Here is a 20,304-nt window from a genome sequence, read left to right as displayed (position 1 = left end):
TATTTTTAAAAGGTTAATTCTGCTTTGGCCATGGGGCCTAATACTAATCCCATGTCCCATGAGATTTAGTGTGTCAGTGTCCAGTATGTTAATCTGTTCTAGAAAGTCCTATTCTATTGGCAGTACTAAAGGATACACTCTCTACTTTTCTAAAGGATCCAGATAAACAGGTGTGGCCTGATGCATTAATTATTCAAACAATAAACAGTGCTGAATGTCTGAACACTTAGTTTGAAATTTGAGTTTTATCTGTGCAGACTGCGCATTTATAGTTAGAGGAGTAACCAGTAAGATGAAAACAGAGAGCTATGAGAGTAGATGGGTAAAAACAAGCAACTGTGAAGCTAAGAGAAGATGAAAAACCAATCAGAACCACCAGAGCACAAATATTGTTCATAACCAGAATAACTGTTTGACTGTATGTCCTAAAGAAGAAAGTCATCACTGGTGTACTAAGTAACAGTTGTCGAACAGGTAAACCAAGGAAAACCACAGCAGTTGATGACAGAAACATTGTGATGTAAAGGTGGTGGTGTTATCCACTGCACCACCTCACCAACCACTAAAAAATACATCAAATTAAATAACACAGTGGCTTGTATTGTTTTTTTTTCTTTGCTTAATAAGCCAAACATACACATTCCGCCAACTAGCAAAGTAGGCACACTTAATTTGTGTTAAATGAAACAACTTTTTCAATAAGAAATAGTGACTCAAATCATGCTCTATCCAAAGCTGAATGTAAATACGTATCAGTGTCGTCCTTTTTAACCACTAAAGCTTTTCTCTGTGTTGCATAAATTGCAACAGGCTTTAACAGCCCTGGTAGTTAGTGTGTCTTCATCATCATATAAGAGTTTGTAGCAGCATGTTATTATTTAAAGGAAAAAGGAAAATGGGTTAAATTAGGGCTTTAATAAAGTATGGCTTTAATAACATTAACAAATCCTGTTCAGAGATTTAAAAATCCTATTATAGGGATTCTCAAAGCAAACATCCCTAAAACTTTAAGCAAACAGAAAATACATAAAACCATAATGAGGTTACAGGGCTTTACTATAACATGATAGCCGGTCTTTCACGAGCCCCCGGCCCCGGTTCTCCTGCCGCTGGAAATTAAGGATGAATTAGACACTGCTGCCATTGTCATTTACAAATAGCTGAACGTGCCAACTAATAATCTTTAATATCCACTGATGACAGGACGGAATTAGCCGCATATTTTCCACAAAACATTCAATTTTCTTCCTCGTTGTGTAAGCTAGGCCCTAATCCCGTCTTTATACGCTTGAGTATTAACCCCTATTGAAGCACCAGTGCATGCGCTCCGGGCCCCGGGGCCCAGCAGGGCCTTCGCCGGGGCTCAACGCTCCTTTTGTTGGAGCTACATGACACAGCAGGAGCCTGACAATCAATACAGTATTACAGTTAAGCTATGCTATAATTACCCTCATTAGCCGTAACTGGAACGCGGAGGCGGCGGATTTGCTCCAGATCTGCACAAATGTTGTGTATTCTCAGGAAATGCATCATAAATGTAATTCAATAATCCTGGAAACACATATTAATATCACCCCTGACTATTAGAACCGTGCACGTTCTGCCCCGGAGCTGCACCTCGTTCTTTTCCTCCTACAGAGTCTGCAGTCGGGCAGTCATCTCTAATAGACTCCATAACTCCATTCGTCTGCTCGACTCTCACTCACTTCATTACTCATGTTTGATGAGGTCATGCTATGATTTGTCCAAGTCAGTGTACTGTATATTTGGGTCATTCAACAATTTCTAAATCCAACAAAAATAAGAGAGTTTTTAAAAATTATGAGTTTCTTTGATTTTACCAAATTGAAAACCTCTGAAATATACCAAACCAAACTGAACTGCTTGATTTTTTGCACCAGGAGTAAAGGCATGAAGTTATCCAAAAGCAGTGTGTAAGACTGGTGGAGGAGAACATGATGCCAAGAGGCATGAAAACTGTGATTAAAAACCAGGGTTATTCCAAAGTCAAGTCAAGTCAAAGTCAAAGTGGTTTTTTATTGTCATTTCAGTTATATACAGAGTACACAGTGAAACGAAACAATGTTCCTCCAGGGACCATGGTGCACATAAACACAGTGTAAACAGAACAATAGTGCAACAGTACAAAAGTGCAGACAGACAATACAACACCATACAGACAAAGAATAATAAATAACAAGACAGTGTGCAAATTATGCAGTGTGCAAAAAGTGTGCAAAAAAAGACCAGTGAGGTAGTAATTACCTCTATTTTGCAGTGTGCAATAGAGTCCAGTGAGGTAGTAGGGTTTTTAGTGCTTTCCATTTTTTGCAGTTGAGGAGTCTGAACTGATGGTTTTTCTCTACATGCACACACTGTCATTCTTACCACCAAATTTTGATTTCTGAACTCTTAAAACTTTATGAATATGAACTTGTTTTCTTTGCATTATTTGAGAAGCTCTGCATATTTTTTTTATTTCAACCATTTCTTATTTTCCGCAAATAAGAAATTTAATAACAGCTTTAATAACAAAAATTTAATAACAGCTCTTTGGGTGTAAAACTGGATCGTGAGATCACAATTTCTCATGTACCACATGTGATGCGAATGACAATAAAATCTCCTTGAATCCTTGAAATAAAAGCTCTTAAAAAATTTATATATATTTTTTTGGAATTTGCAAAATCAAAGAAACCGATTCCGAAACTGAAGTGGTCTCTTAATTTTTTTCCAGAACTGTAAATTGGGCATGTCCTTGCGCTTACCAGAATAACCGTGTGTAATGTCCTGAAGAAGAAAGTCGTCACTGGTGTACTAAGAAACAGATGTTGAACAGGTAGACCAAAACTTGGAAATAAATGCTAAAATGTCCTATATTCATCTTTTAGTGACAAATTCAAATGTAAGTCTACAGTAGAAATAAAGAGGTTGGTCTTTCCAATACCTTTGGATGGGACTGTATTGTATCCAAAATCTTTGTCATGATTCTACATAGAACAACTTAAGACTTTAATAAAGAAATATTTAAGAACATATAAATGGGTTCCTTGTATATGAAGAGTCATTTAAACAAGCAAGCAACTATTCCCATGCATTTAAAGAGTTCTAAAAGTTGTGGTGGTTCTTCTATGTAACTACTGTCCTAAATAAGGATCCACTTCCTAATATTTTGACCTCACAATATTGCACCTTTTTGTTTATTAGCATACTCATTTATTTGTGATTGGAGCCGCAATGTTTTCTGAATCATGGGAACTGAGGCCGAAAGTGCATGACTAAAGAGCTGTGCTGTTATAAACAATGCGTGGAGAAGCAGGAAACCCCTAAACAGCCCCAAACTACAATCTATTGAATTAGACTGCTCTCTGTGTGTTTCTATTGGCTCTCGACTCTCCTAGATTTTATCATGAAGTAATTCAATCAAAACGAGCTGCATTTCACATTCAAATAAAATAAGAAAAAAAAAAAAAACGGAAAAAGCCCAAATGTTTAGTATTTGTTGTGGCACAGTGTGTTATGTTCACATCACTAGTATAAGGCTATTGAGCAGTTCAGAGTTGTTAATCACAGTTTTTTTAATCTTTTTATTATTTTTTCTATTATTCATATTAAAAGACTTCAAACTACATAGTTTTTCAAGTAAATCAAGTATTTAAGCTTAATCACTTTTTGATTTTCTATTTTTATTTCCTGTCATGCACTCGTCCACCCTGTTATATCAAGCTATGCGGCAGCATGCTCAATTTTTGCAAAATCTGGCACTCGATGAAAATGTAGTTAAAATGTGTTAATTCACTGATTCTTAATTTTTTTTTTGGATAATACATGTCCCACTAAGAAAAGTGCTAGTTCTGTTGGAAATTAATTACATTTTAATAAATAAAATCAATCCAGGTTATAATCAGGGAGTACTTCGTAAACATGTATTATTCTTTTAAAAATATATATTTTTATTTTCATTAATTTAAGACAAGTTTATTTATATAGCACCTTTCATACGTAACATTCACTCAAAGTGCTTTACAAATAGGTAAAATAAAAAAAATATATGTAAAAGAATAACAATAAAAATGGAAAGAAAAATAAAATAAGAATAAAACCATGAATAATTAATTACATGATTCAAACACGATTAAAACAATATATTTAAAAGAAGAAAAATTAACTAAATTAATTAGAATAAAAGTGCCGTAGCGGAATAATAATTATATGCTGGCCTATTGCCTACTATATTTGTCCTCGGATAGGAGATAATCTTTTCAACTTTGTTAAAAAACAAAAAGTAATAATTGAATTGATTATTATCTTTACGACCTGAGTACATTGTAAGATGAATTAAGAACCACAAACGTGTATTCATTATGAAAAAAATCAGTAATTATGCCTTTAATATATAAAATATAATGGTATAATGGTAAGTGGTTTTCATTGGTTTATTTACAGCGTACACCGACATAGGTAGGTTAAGGTGTAAATATTTAGTAGCTACTTGCTGCTATCTATATACTATTAATTAAACACTTACGTTACATCTAACCTACGTTTAATCTTATGCACAACTGATGCAACCGGCTCCAGATTTCTAGAACAGAATGTAAAAATATAAGTTAGGAAATTGTTGTTGTGTTATTTGTGTTACATTGTAATTTTAACCTTAAAATATTGAGTTGTGCGCCAACAATTAAAAATATATATATGAATGGGCTGCTCACTGGATTTACCTGATTCAATTTTCAAATTGGCATCAGTTTTAATATTCATATTTAAGGGTTATTCATTTGGATGCTTGAATTTTCTATATATTTAACTGTCTCCATGAATTTCCTGCCCACCTTGTTTTTTGGGGATAAATGCTTCTTTAAGAAAGTAACCAGGATTGTAACCTTTGACCCCAGTGACATCACTGAGACTAAAAAAACCCTGCTGCATTTAATTGTAACTGAGTAACTGAGTGTTTATTAGAGACTTTTCACACTAAATTAATAAGGAGCTGTTTAGGTGCTGCTTTGTGCAGGGCAGTGAGAGATTCAGCAGTGAGATATGGAAAACAACAGGTATAAAAATAACTTTTACACTCTGCTCATATAAATTACAAATAATTAAGCTTTCTGTATCATTGTCTCACCCAGTATCAGTTTACTAACAGCTACACAAACTGTCTCTTGAATCCCAGCTGAGAGATACCAGCTGCACAGGACTAGCTAACATAGCTAAACTATAACTAGCTAGCTTAGTAACATAAACAGAGCCAACTTAGCTAAGCGCTAACTAGCTAGCTTAGTAGCATAAACGGAGCTAATTTAGCTAAGCTAAGCACTAACTAGCTAGCTTAGTAACACAGTCAGAGCTAACTTAGCTAAGCTAAGCACTAACTTGCAAGCTTAGTAACACAAACAGAGCTAATTTAGCTAAGCTAAGTGCTAACTAGCTAGTAGTGTAAACAGAGCTACCTTGGCTAAGCTAATCACTAACTAGCTAGCTTAGTAACACAAACAGAGCTAACTAACTTAGATAAGCACCATCAGGCTATCTTAGTAGAATAAATGAAGCTAATTTAGCTAAGGTCTAACAAGCTAGCTTAGTAGTTTACATAAACAGAGCTAACCTAAATCGCTTACATAAAGCTTACATAAAGCTTACATAAATCGCTAACAAGCTAGCTTAGTAGTTAACATAAACAGAGCAAGTCTAGCTAATCGCTAACAAGCTAGCTTAATAGTTAACTTAAACAGAGCTAACATAGCTAATCGCTAACAAGCTAGCTAAGTAGTTAACATAAACAGAGCTAACCTAGCTAATCGCTATCAAGCTAGCTTAGTAGTTTACATAAACAGAGCTAGCCTAGCTAGTCGTTAACAAGCTAGCTTAGTAGTTAACATGAACAGAGCTAGCCTAGATAATCGCTAACAAGCTACCTTAGTAGTTAACATAAACAGAGCTAACCTAGCTAATCGCTAACAAGCTATCTTAGTAGTTAACATAAACAGAGCTGACATAGCTAACCGCTAACAAGCTAGCTTAGTAGTTAACATAAACAGAGCTAACCTAGCTAATCGCTAACAAGCTATCTTAGTAGTTGACATAAACAGAGCTAACATAGCTAATCGCTAGCTAGTTAGTAGCATAAACGGAGCTAACTTAGTTCAACCAAATGCCAACTAACTATCTTAGTGTTGTAATTTAAGATAACTTAGCTAAGCACTAACTAGCTAGCTTAGTAGCATAAACGCAGCTAGCTAAGTGCTAGTAATTTAAGACAAAATCAGCACTGTTGAGGTAGCTAACTAGCTAGGCTGGCTAGCTAATTGTGTGCCTAAGATTGCACTATTAAGGTAAATTGATTATTGGAATGGTACTATTATGGTAAAAATATGATTAAAATCCATATATATATATATATATATATATATATATATATATATATATATATATATATAAATTGAGACACTTTTTCAATGAAGCTTAGTAGCATAAACATTCATTAAATGTTTTTTTTTATTTAGTTTATTTTCTACATAAAAAACTTTAATATATTTACTGGTACATTTACAATGTAGAAAATCATAAATATTTACCAGCATGGTCATACTTTATAAGTGGGATGTGTTGTTCTGTTTTGTTACCCATATACTTAAAAAATGTCCTCTGTGTGCGTGTGTATGTGTGTGTGTGGAATGTGCTGACAGTATTTGCACCTGCAGTACCTGGATATCAGAGCTACCGTGGCAGCAGCAGTGGTAGGAGCAGTGGCAGCAGCAGTGGCAGCAGCAGCTCCAGTCTGTGACAGTGCAGTGGAATGTGTGTGACTAATTGAGCACTACCTGACGGAGACAGTGGAGGACGGCTGGCAGGTCAGAGCACAATAGTTTTGAACTGTGTTTGGTTTCATTTCCTCCGCAGTGAAAGGAAAGGAAGATTAATGAAATATCCCCAAATCCATCCTGTTCCATTTCTATTAAATCAGCAGGGAAATGTGAGCGTTTGCTGAGCGTTAGGAAGGAGACGCTGGATAGGTTTTCTGCATTTAGCTAAGGAGACCTCGTCTACGTTCAGCTGACGAGTGGGGCTGCTTTGAAAATTCAATTGTTGCTGAAGTCAGCAGCTCAGGTTGCACTCCATCGCTCAGAAAAGAAATTACATCAAGTTACTTCATTTAGTGAGAGTTACTGACGTCCAGAAATAACAAACTGATTTAACCTTTAGATTTACAATCAATTTTCACATATTCATTTGTTTCTGTCAAGCTTTTAATTAGGGGTGGGTATCCCACTGATTTCCCTGTTCGATTTGATTCTGATTCTTTAGGTCGCAATTAGATTCAATATAAATTAATTTAAGGAAATTACTATAAATTACTATGAAAATGTTATTTTGAATATGAAATGTAATGTAATGTAATTATACAAGGAACACTCAAATTTACATTATTAAAAATATAAAAATTGTTTTTAATGTTTATATTATATTATATTATACTTAACACAACAGTATATATATTTTTTATATCATTTAATGTAGCTTAGTTAATTGTGACACCGTGCTTCACATCTCTATACAGGTTTGGAACGATGTGTGGGTAAAACATAACGTGCTTCTAAAACATTAATGAGGCTTCGGAAGCCATCGTTTTTTTTAACAACGCTTTATGAACATATATACTGACATTTTAGTTATGTAAAAAAACATACGAAAAAACATAACATGCTTCATACATTTCTTTTTTATTTGCGAATAAAAGTGTGAAATTTACCCAAACCCTCTAGTTCAGATGTGATACTATAATAAGCAAAATTAAATTAAAAACACAACAAGCAAAAACTTTATTAAATTCAAAGGAAAAAACAGCTGGAGTTAATCTCCCCCTTTATAAGAGCCTCTTCTCCGGCCGGTAATGGTGTTCATCCCTGTGGACAAAATAAACTGAATTAGTAACAGCACTTCATAGAGAACAGGATCATAATTACACTATTTACACATTAAATCACTCAGTTACAGGTTAATCTTCTATGGAAGCCCATTTCCGCCACCTGAAGAAAAAAAAACGTCCTCAACTAAGTCATAATTATGAGATAGAAAAGTCATAATTATGGGATAGTAAGTCATAATTATGAGATAGTAAGTCATAATTATGAGATAGAAAAGTCATAATTATGGGATAGTAAGTCATAATTATGAGATAGTAAGTCTTAATTATGAGATAGTAAGTCATAATTATGAGATACTAAGTCATAATTATGAGATAGAAAGTCATAATTATGAGATAGAAAGTCATAATTATGAGATGACTTTATCTCATAAATATGACTTACTATCTCATAATTATGACTTTTTTATCTCATAATTATGACTTACTATCTCATAATTATGACTTACTATCCCATAATTATGACTTAGTTGAGGACGTTTTTTTTTCTTCAGGTGGCGGAAATGGGCTTCCATAATCTTCAGTTATTCCGTCTAACAGTTAAACCTTTTACACACCTGCCTGACGCTGCTGCACACCAGTAGGGTTTAGCTTAGCATACTTAGCCAGCTGCGTTTGGTACTCAGAAATAAGGCTAACGTGGATTGTTTAACCGGTAAATCAGCTAACCCACTAAGCTAACGGTAGCTTCAACTGGTCAGGTCTTACTTTAAATTAAGTACAGGCAAAAACAACACTGTAAAGCAATTAAAAACTGTGTAAAATGTAGTATTTTGATAACCACATGCAGCAGTGAGTGGAAATACAGGAGAAAATTACTTACATTTTCACAGAAACTCCCCCACAGTTAACTGATCACCCCAGCCAGAGGGCGGTGCTCAATAAACTATGTTCTGGCAAGATGAAACGCGAGACATTAAAACTGTTCGCATATACAGGGAAAATAAGCTAATTCTTGAGTTCATATAGATCGATATCAGATCATAAATGAAGATCGATTAGAATCAAAAAAAAAAAATTTTAAACACATCCCTACTTTTAACACAGTTCTGTACATACATTGAAATGCTGAACGTAATGGGACAGTGTACCGTGACTTTTGCCATACCCTCTGTAACCTAAAGAAAGCTGTACTGACCTGCAGGATGTGTGCAGGGATGTGAATTCTGCCAGGGTTGCATGTTAATTTGCATTCACAATCATTACCACCTACTGTTCTGCCCACTGTGGGTGATAATGCCTTCTGTGACAGTATGCGTAAATCAGTCTACCTGTAATTAGCTCATATTCAAATTGCTAACATTAGAATAAACCCAAATAAACATAAAGTCAGTGATCAGAGAGAGTGTCTACCTGTAATTAACTATATATAACATTAGAATGTTAAACCCAAATAAACATAAAGTCAGTGATCAGTGAGAGTGCCTACCTGTAATTAACTCTATATAACATTAGAATAATAAACCCAAATAAACAATAATAAAATCAGTGATCAGAGAGAGTGTCTACCTGTAATTAACTCTATATAACATTAGAATAATAAACCCAAATAAACAATAATAAAATCAGTGATCAGAGAGAGTGTCTACCTGTAATTAACTCTATATAACCTTAGAATACATAAACACAAATAAACATGAAGTCAGTGAGAGAGTCTACCTGTAATTAACTCTATATAACATTAGAATACTAAACCTAAATAAACATAACTAAATTCAGTGGTCAGTGAGAGTGTCTGTCTGTAATTAACTCTATATAACATTAGAGTACTGAACCCAAATAAACATAACTAACGTCAGTGATCAGTGAGAGTATCTACCTGTAATTAACTCTATATAATATTAGAATAAACCCAAATAAAAATGAATAAAGTCAGTGGTCAGTGAGAGTGTCTACCTGTAATTAACTCTACATAACATTAGAATAAACCCAAATAAAAATAAAGTCAGTGGTCAGTGAGAGTGTCTACTTGTAAATAACTCTATATAACATTAGAATACTAAACCCAAAAAATCATAAAATCAGTGATCAGTAAGAGTGTCTACCAGTAATTAACCCTATATTACACTGTAATACTAAACCCAAATAAAGTCAGTGTTTAGTGAGAGTGTCTACCCGCAGTTAACTCTATATAACATTAGAATACTAAACCCAAATAATCATAAAATCAGTGGTCAGTAAGATTGTCTACCTGTAATTGACTCTATATAACATTAGAATACTAAACCCAAATAAACAATAATAAAGTAAGTGGCCAGTGAGAGTATCTAAATGAAATTAACTCTATATAACATAAAAAAAAATACAAACAGGTATACAATTAGTAGACAGGGAGCGTTTAACTTTCTAAAACTTCATTGATTAAAATATTCCCAAATAAACATAAAGTTAGTGGTCAGTGAGAGTGTCTACCTGTAATTAACTCTATATAACATAATATGGCTCAGTTTATCAAACAGAGATTATCCCTAATCCTAGACTAAATCTCCTTTTAAAATGTTGTGTACTTCAAGACTAGGTTTAATCCCTGTCTGGCCCTAGTCTTTCCTACACTTATTCATATATATATATTTATATATACTATATATATAAATACATTAATGGCTAATACTATTTCCTAATTCCCAGTTTATATTCTCAGGGTAACATAAAGAGTTGAAAGCATAGTTTTTTAAATTATATTAAGGAATATTTTGCTTCTGAAACAATAGCTCGGAGTGTGTGTTTGTTGTGTGTGTGTGTGTGTGTGTGTGTATGTGTTTAAATGGGTTGGCCAGGCTGCAGATTGAGTCCAGCATGTGAGAATGAAACCCTTATGGGGATTCCCAGTAAAACTGTCCCCCTCAGAAGCCTGACTTTACTCTGTGGGCTGCGGCCCTAAACTAAGTCCATCTGACTCGGTTAATCTCTCCGCTGGAGTCCAGTAGAGGCTCTGCTGGGTGCCGCTACAATGGGGTGATCAGGCCGACAAACATCTTTAAGCATTAAGCTAATTAGGGGGCTTTTCTCCGTTTCAGTCTGGGGTGTTACATCTGTACTCAGCTCAGAGGGACAGGCCTGCCTTCCTTTAGCTCACTAATGTGTCTGACAGCACTTTCACACCTACCTAATTTGTTCTGAATTAAAACAGCAGGTGTGAAAGGAGACTAGGAACACAGTCTGGACTAAATTAAACCTAAACTGTTTCATTAGAGTGTAGTGTGTTGTGTAGGAATGGAGATTTTCCTTTTCATTAGAAAGAGAACATAGTTTAAACCCTATCTGGGAAACTGACCCTAAATTTAGAATAAACCCCAATAAACATAAAGTCAGTGGGCAGTGAGAGTGTTTCAAATCTGATTTTTTTTCTCAATGTAACTCAGATCTGATTTTTTCATTGCTGTGTGAATGTGCCAAATCCGTCATGTCTGGTGCTGTAGGCGCTTCCTGTCCTTCCACACTTAACTCCAATGGAGGTTCTCAGCTAGACAAATACAATACCCAGAATGCACCACCCGCTGACATCACACACACTGTCGATCACATGACACCTCACCTGCCCCGTCCAGGAAGTCCTGAGTTCTAATTTGTGCAGTATAAAAGGACAGCTCACACACACACCTGTGTCGCATATTGCCTGGTTTTTACCCACATTACAAAGCGTTATTCGATGTGATTGTTTTTTCGTGTATGCCCTTGGCTGACCTTGGCTTCGTGTATAACCTGAACTGTTTAACGTTTCCGATTTTTGGATTTATCTCTAATGCTGGCTCTGGACTACCTCACCAATCTAGTATGGTCTTAGCCTCCAGGTATCTGTTTGCTGGTATTATTTGCTCATTGCTGTTGACTACCTCTGTACCCTGTGAGTTAAGTGTGGAAGGACAGGAAGCGCCTACAGCACCAGACGTGACACTTTCATATGTGGTCCTAAATTGAATACGTATCTGATCCATGGACATGCGACATGAATCTGAACGGTCAAATCTAAATTCATGCATCTTTTTTATGCTTTTACGCATTAGCATTAGCGCTACGTGCTTCTATCTCTCTCGCACCCACACTGAATCTCTTGGTGCAGCTGTGCAGCTATAGCTGCAAAAAAAAACAGCAAAAGCAAACCACCTGGACTTTTTTCACCTCCTCGGCCTGAACATAAACTTCAGACCAGCTGTTTACTCACGTATCATTTATACACGTATCAATGTTCGCATGTGAGGCGTTTCAGGGACCGATTCGTTCACATTACACACAGATACAGATCACTTACATTTGTAACTTCTGTGTACTATCTATCTATCTATCTATCTATCTATCTATCTATCTATCTATCTATCTATCTATCTATCTATCTATTTATCTATGACAGATTTAAGAAAAAGTCAGTATTATCAGTGGGAGGAAATAGGACGCTTACGTATTTATGTGGTTGTTGATCGAACTCTGGTTGGGTGAGAAAGCTAAAAATGCTTATTAGTGTAACAGAAGTGAGTTGAACTCTTGTGTGAACTGCCGTGTGAAGGAAGAAAGGACCTGCTTGTGAGTTCCTCGCTCACCTGCAGCCGGTGCTCACTCGCTACACTTGTGTAAGTAAGCACTGGAGGCTCCAGAGCTCGGAGCTCGGCCCGCTTCAAAGAAAAGACGGAAAAAAAGCACTGTTCAATCTATAAACTGCCTTTTTAAACTGTCTTTTAAGACGCCATAAATCTTGAGCTCTCGCTCACCTTTCCGAAAAGCCTTTCCTCGCGAGTGACAGTCGGCATACTCGAGTTTGACGATGATTGTTTTCAATGCCCTCCCTCTCTCCAACTCTGCAGTCTGTCATTTGGAACAATAATAAACAATCACAGACGAGGGGCAAAAACGCCTCCTGAAATCTATTACTGGGAACAGTGTGGTTATGGGGAGAGAGAGGGTGAAAGAGCGAAAGAGAGAGGGAGAAAAAAACAGAGAAGGAGAACATTTTCCCCCCTGAAAACATCACTGTAATTTCCAGTGCCAGGCTGATTCGGGCCAGGCTTTCCACACTCTTATCTGATCCTTACGGGTGGTCCCCGGCCCCCCCGTCCTGTTATTCCAGCCACTCGGATCTGGAAATCTTCTTCGCACCAACACTCTGGTCTGCGGATCCCCCTCTGAAGAAAGACTGGAAGGGTTTCAGAGGAAAAAAGAGGAATACGAGTGGTTAGAACAGGGGATTAGGATCACTTACAATACGGCCCGGCGTGTCGTTTGCCCCCAGTGCTAATAATGTTCCTGCCCTCGTTTGACTGCAGAGACAAATCTACAAATCTCTGCCCTGAAGAAAAAAAACTAAAGCCATAACCTGGCACTGATCAATAGGGGTGGGCAATTCTGTCGGTATTGTGATCAATTTTATCATGATATCCTTTTTTACATATGGTTAGTACTTCCAGAACACAGAATAACTCCCTGTATACAGCTCCTGTATATTGAAAACCTCTGGAATATAATCAAGAGGAAGATGGATGATCACAAGCCATCAAACCACCAAACTGAACTGCTTGAATTTTTTGCACCAGGAGTAAAGCAGCATAAAGTTATCCAAAAGCAGTGTGTAAGACTGGTGGAGGAGAGCATGATGACAAGATGCATAAAAACTGTGATTAAAAACCAGGGTTATTCCACCAAATATTGATTTCTAAACTCCTAAATCTTTATGAATATGAACTTGTTTTCTTTACATTACTTCAGCCATTTCTCATTTTCTGCGTTAGTCTTTATATTAGGTCAAAATTTCATAGTGAACCAATAGAAATGTTTTAATGTAACTTAAGTGTAACTATTAACATTAAAAGATTTGATCTTTCTTTGGATTCAAATTTAATGTACATTTTGTCATCATGTCTACATGATGATAAAGGTATAAAATGTGACGTGCAAATGTAATAGTAAATTACATAAAGATTATTTTCCAGTTCGTTTAATTGAACAAAAAATGGAAATCATGACAAAATTGACATTTTAGTTTAGTTTCATGTAGAAGATTTGTAACTTGCTTTAAATTAATAAAACATGTGAGCTGAACAGGGTATAATATTTTTTCACTATTAATATTTGATGTATATTTTATTTTATTTTATTTATACCAAAAATATCAACTAAATGACTGTCCCCACTCCACACCTCCTGATTTATAGATTCAACATTAAATGATTAACTGTGAGGAATATTTTTATTTAATAAAATATGCAATTAAAAAAATTAAGAGAGCACTTCAGCTTCTGAATCAGTTTCTCTGATTTTGCTATTTATAGGTTTATGTTTGAGTAAAATGAACATTGTTGTTTTATTTATATAAACTACAAACAACATTTCTCCCAAATTCCAAATAAAAATATCGACATTTAGAGCATTTATTTACAGAAAATGAGAAATGACTGAAATAACAAAAAAAGATGCAGAGCTTTCAGACCTCAAATAATGCAAAGAAAACAAGTTCATATTCATAAAGTTCAGAAGTCAATATTTGGTGGAATAACCCTGTTTTTTTAATCACAGTTTTTATGCATCTTGGCATCATGCTCTCCTCCACCAGTCTTACACACTGCTTTTGGATAACTTTATGCTGCTTTACTCCTGGTGCAAAAATTCAAGCAGTTCAGTTTGGTTTGATGGCTTGTGCTCTCTAATTTTTCCAGAGCTCTATATTTATGTATGTGTGTGTGTGTGGGTGTGTGTGTGTTCCTTTTTGAAAACCTCAGATTACAATATTATAATAATTATATATATTCTGAAATATCTTTAAATGCTGTAACGTCCTTACTAATCAGCCGTGTCTGATGACCAGTAGCCCCCGGACGGGGCAGATGTTGGGCAGAATTATAATTGTAAAATAGAAAAGCAAAGTGAATTCATTCTCTCCACTCAGGAAGTCTCGTCACCTTGCAGTGAACCCAGACAGCGCATGTGAATCTGTAATGCAGGCAAACGTCCTCCAACATAACACCTCAATTCATCTTACCTGACAGAGAACCACACTGAACTAATGCGCTCCAGTTCTTTATCCTGTATATGAGAAATTACACCCTGAATAAAAGATCTGTTCATTCAAGAAACCATACTTATAAAATAGGTTTACTTTAATACCTTACTTAATAGAAATGAGTATATTGACCTGATACACGCATTGAATAAAACAGTATTTTCAAGTTTCATCCAAATGACAAATAAATATGGATTTACTTTTTATTTCTGCATACGACAGAGAGAGACAGTAAATATAAGCAAATTAACAGGCAAAAAAAATAGAGACAGATAAAAAAAAGAGAAAAAGACAAAATATAGCAAAAAACTACAACAGAGAAAGCTGAACAGCTATAAAAAAACAATGAAGAGATAAATAAGCGTTTGTTTTGTGTGTGGATATAAATAGATAGAAAAGAGGTAGAGAAAGAGAGGAATAAAGTAATATAGATAAGTATCTGTCCAATCTGTGTGTGTATGTGTGTGTGTGTGTATAGGAACATTTGGGTAGGATTCTGATTGTATAGGATGGTTACAGGTGAATAATGCTGGTGTTAGATTAGAATTACATGATGACCAATAGGAATGCTCTAAAATAACTTGGAATAAAAGATATCTACATTGAAAGTTTTTCCCTTTTCCTGTGAATTTAAATAAAAATTTAGTCATGTTGCCCAAAGCTATACTGTACATTTCTGCACATTATAAACCATAATTACTACTTCTTTCCTGATTGTAACATATTGGGAAAAAAAAAAAACATAAAAATGCGACATGTTCAACACTATTAGTACATAAAAATGCTATTTTTCTCAATTTAATTTAGGTTAAAGTTAATGTAAAATTGAATTTTTGTCCATTTTTCTATTTTGACTACTGTAGCAATTTTCAATAAAACTGTTTAGTAATGTAGGCCCAATTAATTAATTATTAAATTAGTTGCCAACTAATTTAATAATCGATTTTTATAAATTTAATCGATTAGTTCTTAAAGCTGGGCCTAGACTTAAAATCTTCTATTGAAAGTTATGATTTTGGAGAAGGTTTTCTGTGTGATATCAGTGATAACTTGTGTTTAAATATGAATAAATATACATAAATGTATGTTTGTTTGGTTATGTGTGTACAGGACATGGTGAATTCAAAACCCAGCGATAGTGTGACAGTCACATCCATCCATAACCTGGAGTCCACGAGAGTCAAACTGACCTTCTTCTCTGAGTGAGTAAAAATCATCATCCTTCTTCTCCACATCACTTCTAACATTCTCCTATTAACCTGCTGAGCTTAAATGAGGTTAATGACAATCTAAAATTAAGTAGTGAGGCATAAAATATAATATATATTATAAATAATATATATAGATCAAATTAATCACAATAGAATTCTGAGATTAATCAAAATCACATATTTCATCAGTATTTTTCTTTGATAATGGGTATTCAAATGTGAATTAAAGAATCAGTTTAGAAACACTTAAAAAGAGATGTGTATTAATCACAACAATATTTTGTGACTAAATCAAGGATTTAAATGCAGGTGCTTAACTGTATTTTTGGGAAGGGGACAGTAATAATGTTGTAGTGTGATTTACACCTGTATTATAATATCTCAGGGTAGTTTTAATGCTTTTTAAAATAGAATATTGTAATTTACTGAGTTTTGATGGAGAAAATAAACGCTTGTCTAGCTCCATATTCCACACTTAACAGCTTTAAAAAGAGAAACGAGAAAGAGTGAGGGAAAGAAAGCATAAACTTCAGCATAAATAAAAGGTTACTACCTTCTGAACTCAACAGTAGGCATTGCTTTATCATTAAATAAACCTGCTAATTTTGTAAAGTGATTAATTTGCATAAAAAAACATAACGTGTTAGTGTTGACAGCTTTGATACAGACATATAAACACATTCGTTTTACATGTATACACATATATATATATATACATTACAGTAATTACAGAATGGCATGTACAGTATGTGAAAACATCATAAATATATATAATTTTTTTATAAGTCGTCTGAAGCGCTGCCATGTTTTCTGCAGTTCTGGCCTTTTCCTCGACCGTTTTATCACCCAAAAGGCCAGCAGATTCATCCATCTCCGCCGCCCTGCATCCAGCTGACACTGAGAGCATTCATAACAGCGTAACGTGTAATGGGACAGCAAATACTTTTCAAACAGACACGTGAAAAATATCCCTGACGGGCAAATAGCCTCACAATATCAGAACGTTTTAACTCGGCCATATGTCAAAAAACGCAGCGATGGAAAAGTAAAAGCAGTACCTGATGTTTGGTGAGCGTTTTTTTATTTTTCCCCAGCGTGGAGCTGCGTATCAGACGCACCTCGTTTCTGAAAGAGCCCACTATAATGCCCTCTGCAGCATTCGCTCACAAATGCCTCTGAGCTGTCGGCCCCTGGCTGCATCGCATTACCGACATAAGAGTCTAATACGCCTCTTCTGTGATGAATAAAAGCTTTCCAAATGTTTTGTGTGTGTGTGTGTGTTTTTTTTTTTTTCCCTCGCTTTTCGGCGTAGCGTATGAACGCAGCTGCCTGTCTATCTAAATATGCAATTTCTTTTCTTGGTGAATATTACTCTTGGCTGGGTGTCCAACAGATTAGATTATATTGATAGAGAAGACGTATATGGAGATTGGAAATTAAATGGGGTTCCTGGTGCCATAGCCCTTAATTTGTTTTTCGTTCTTATTACATGTGTTCCTGGTTACTGTATTTGCTGATTTGCTATGTCTGTTATTTTACATTACCACCAATTTGTGCAAGGCTAATGCTAAATACACACTGGCGTTCGCTCGCAATGAGGAAGGAATTGGGATACACTGCTGAATAGATTATTTACTGAACGTTTGTTCCAGTTTTTTTATAAATAAAAAAAAAAAGATGCAGACTGTACAGGCATTCAGAGTACCGGCATGGGGTCAATCTTGGGTTGACTCAGAATTAGAGTTATAATGGTAACTGATTTCAATCGTTTTGGGTTGGTTTAGTGGTTCAGTCATTTCGAACTAACGTTTGTTACGGCTGTTGGGTCTCAGTTAGGTCAACAGTGTATGTTTGAGCTTGAAGTGATGAAGTAATGAAGCCACAATCCTCCATAGTACATCAGCATTAACCTGTTGGCACCATGCCTAATGCCAGGCGTGGGCTTTAGGGGAATAAAGCCCCCAGTATTTTGAGATATGGAGCAGTGTAGGAACTGTGTTCTCTGGAGTGATGGATTGAGCTCTGTCTAATACTTTTGAAATGGATGATGAAATGGTTGGGGAGTTGAGTCATCTCATTCAACATCACTGAATGCAATCAAATCCTCACAGCAGTGCTTCAGTAGAAATCTAGTAAAAATACTTTTTCCTGGACAGTAGAGAACAACTACTATAACAGAAGTGGGGTAAATTCTTTTTAATACCCTTAATTCCAAAGGAAACAATAAATGAACAGGTGTCCAAATACTTTTGTCAGTTGTTAAGTCTAAAGTAGTGGGTCTTTCTTTGGCATTACCAAAAAATTATTTTAATAAGCTTTATTTTTAAGAGTATGTTGTTTTAAGTTTTTTATCTATTTAGCAGATATGCTTGAGGAGATGAAAATATACTATAGTAATCATTTAATAAATTGGTAATAAACCTGCTTTTTTTGTTATCTACTAGTTTTTTACAACTACCAGTTGCCGATTAGTCTGCATAATCGATAATGTCAACTATAAAAATTGTGGAATTGTGTAATTATATTGTAGAAGCATTGTTAATTTGTGATGGAGCGAAAGCGAGAGAGAATGTGAGAGCAGAGAGAGCAGAATGTGGATCAGTGAAGACCAGCTAGAAACCAATATGGCTCAATTTGACATTTTACACACATTACGACGCAACAGAATGAACGAGCAGGTCAGTTTCCTCTGCTGAAGAGAGTTGGACACGACCAGTTAGCTGCACAAGTGAGACACTGATTAGTTTATTTAACATTACGCCCAAAATTAACCACTCCCATGATTAATTAAGAGAATTAGTACATGCCTTTTTTGCATCTCAAGACATGCAAGGTCTACTTTTCCCGTCATTACGACAGCAAAGACACACTGACAGGCCCTAAATCAGGCTGCACGGTACAAATATGAGTTGATTTCAATGGAGTCACTTCAGCTGGATGAAGAGATACAATTTTTCATTTTAGGAAACGAGGAAAATGACTAGAAACCAATACTGTGTATCTTATTTTGTCCAAAAATGTAAATTCTCATTGTAAAAAAGAGGACAGTCAGGACAGTTTGTGTGTTAATTTGTACTTTTCTCCAAAGTATATGAGCAAAAAAAACGTGTGATTTATTAGATACAGAAAATACGAATAGCTGTAAACTAACATGGCTTGTTTTTAACATTTTTTTCACAAAACAAATTTGCTACAGATTGTATAATTGAAGTCAGATAGAGCTCATATCCATCACATACAACCAAAAATCTCCTAAATAGGACAGTTTATGTGTGTTAATTTTGAGTTGATTTAATTGAGTCGCTTCAATGCGAAGAAGAGATTCAATTTACCGGATACAGGAAATGGAAAACAGCTAGAAACTAAATATATGATGTAAACATAAAGCCGAGTAGGGGTCTAATATGACTTCATACCCAGCACAGTTGACCTCAAAGTCTGATTAGGACAGTTTATGTATGTTAATTGGTTCTGTTCTCCAAGGAATATGAGTTGATTCAATTGATTCACTTCAATGCAAAGAAGAGGTTCAATTTAACAATGGAAAACTAGTAGAACTGAACTACTGATATTGATATGGCTCAGTTTACAGGTTTTATAGAAAGGACATGCAGCTCTGCTTCTTAAATTGAAAGAGTCATATCAAGATCTCTGTAATGCTTTCCTATAGGTCACGCTTTATAGCGGCGCACGTGAGACGCCACAGTAAACCGAGCCTGAAATTTAGACTTGATTGCACGGTGCTGAGCTCTCTGCGCTTCAGCCGAGAGCGAGTTGATGGTAGAGTGAACGATCCTGTAGCTTCCCACATGCTAAACACCACAGACAGTGCTGTCTGATACTTCTACCTCCATGTGAGCTGCTCTGGACGTTTATGGGTCACTATCAATATAATACGCCTAATTTTGTGTCTCAGCATAGTTTAGATTTGCAGTGTTTGGATTTCATACAAAACTCTGTGCAACAATTAGGGGTGGGCGATATGGCCCTAAAATAATATCATGATATTTCAATGAAGTCAATGATCCAGAATGTCATGATACTAAAGTATCTCCATATATCCAGGATTAAAGTAAAATAAATGATACTAGATAGGTGTAATCTGTCTCTAGTAGATATACAGCTCTGGAAAAAAGTGAAGAGAGTTTCTGAATCAGTTTCTCAGATTTTTCTCTTAATAG

The 20,304-nt window shown here is 35.4% G+C and overlaps 1 long non-coding RNA gene across 1 annotated transcript; it reads left to right on the top strand.

Annotated features, from left to right (window-relative positions):
* The first annotated feature begins 4,912 nt into the window (after window positions 1-4,912).
* Window positions 4,913-17,361, top strand: LOC125780961 (uncharacterized). The gene is made up of 4 exons (XR_007423997.1): window positions 4,913-5,057; window positions 6,690-6,854; window positions 16,023-16,114; window positions 16,940-17,361. It is a non-coding gene; the product is annotated as an uncharacterized LOC125780961 (long non-coding RNA).
* Window positions 17,362-20,304: the final 2,943 nt, after the last annotated feature.

Source organism: Astyanax mexicanus, chromosome 14, assembly GCF_023375975.1.
Source record: "Astyanax mexicanus isolate ESR-SI-001 chromosome 14, AstMex3_surface, whole genome shotgun sequence".
NCBI classification, from domain to species: Eukaryota; Metazoa; Chordata; class Actinopteri; order Characiformes; family Acestrorhamphidae; genus Astyanax; species Astyanax mexicanus.
The sequence above is the reverse complement of the archived record's forward strand: the minus strand, read 5'-3'. Positions and strand labels throughout refer to the sequence as shown.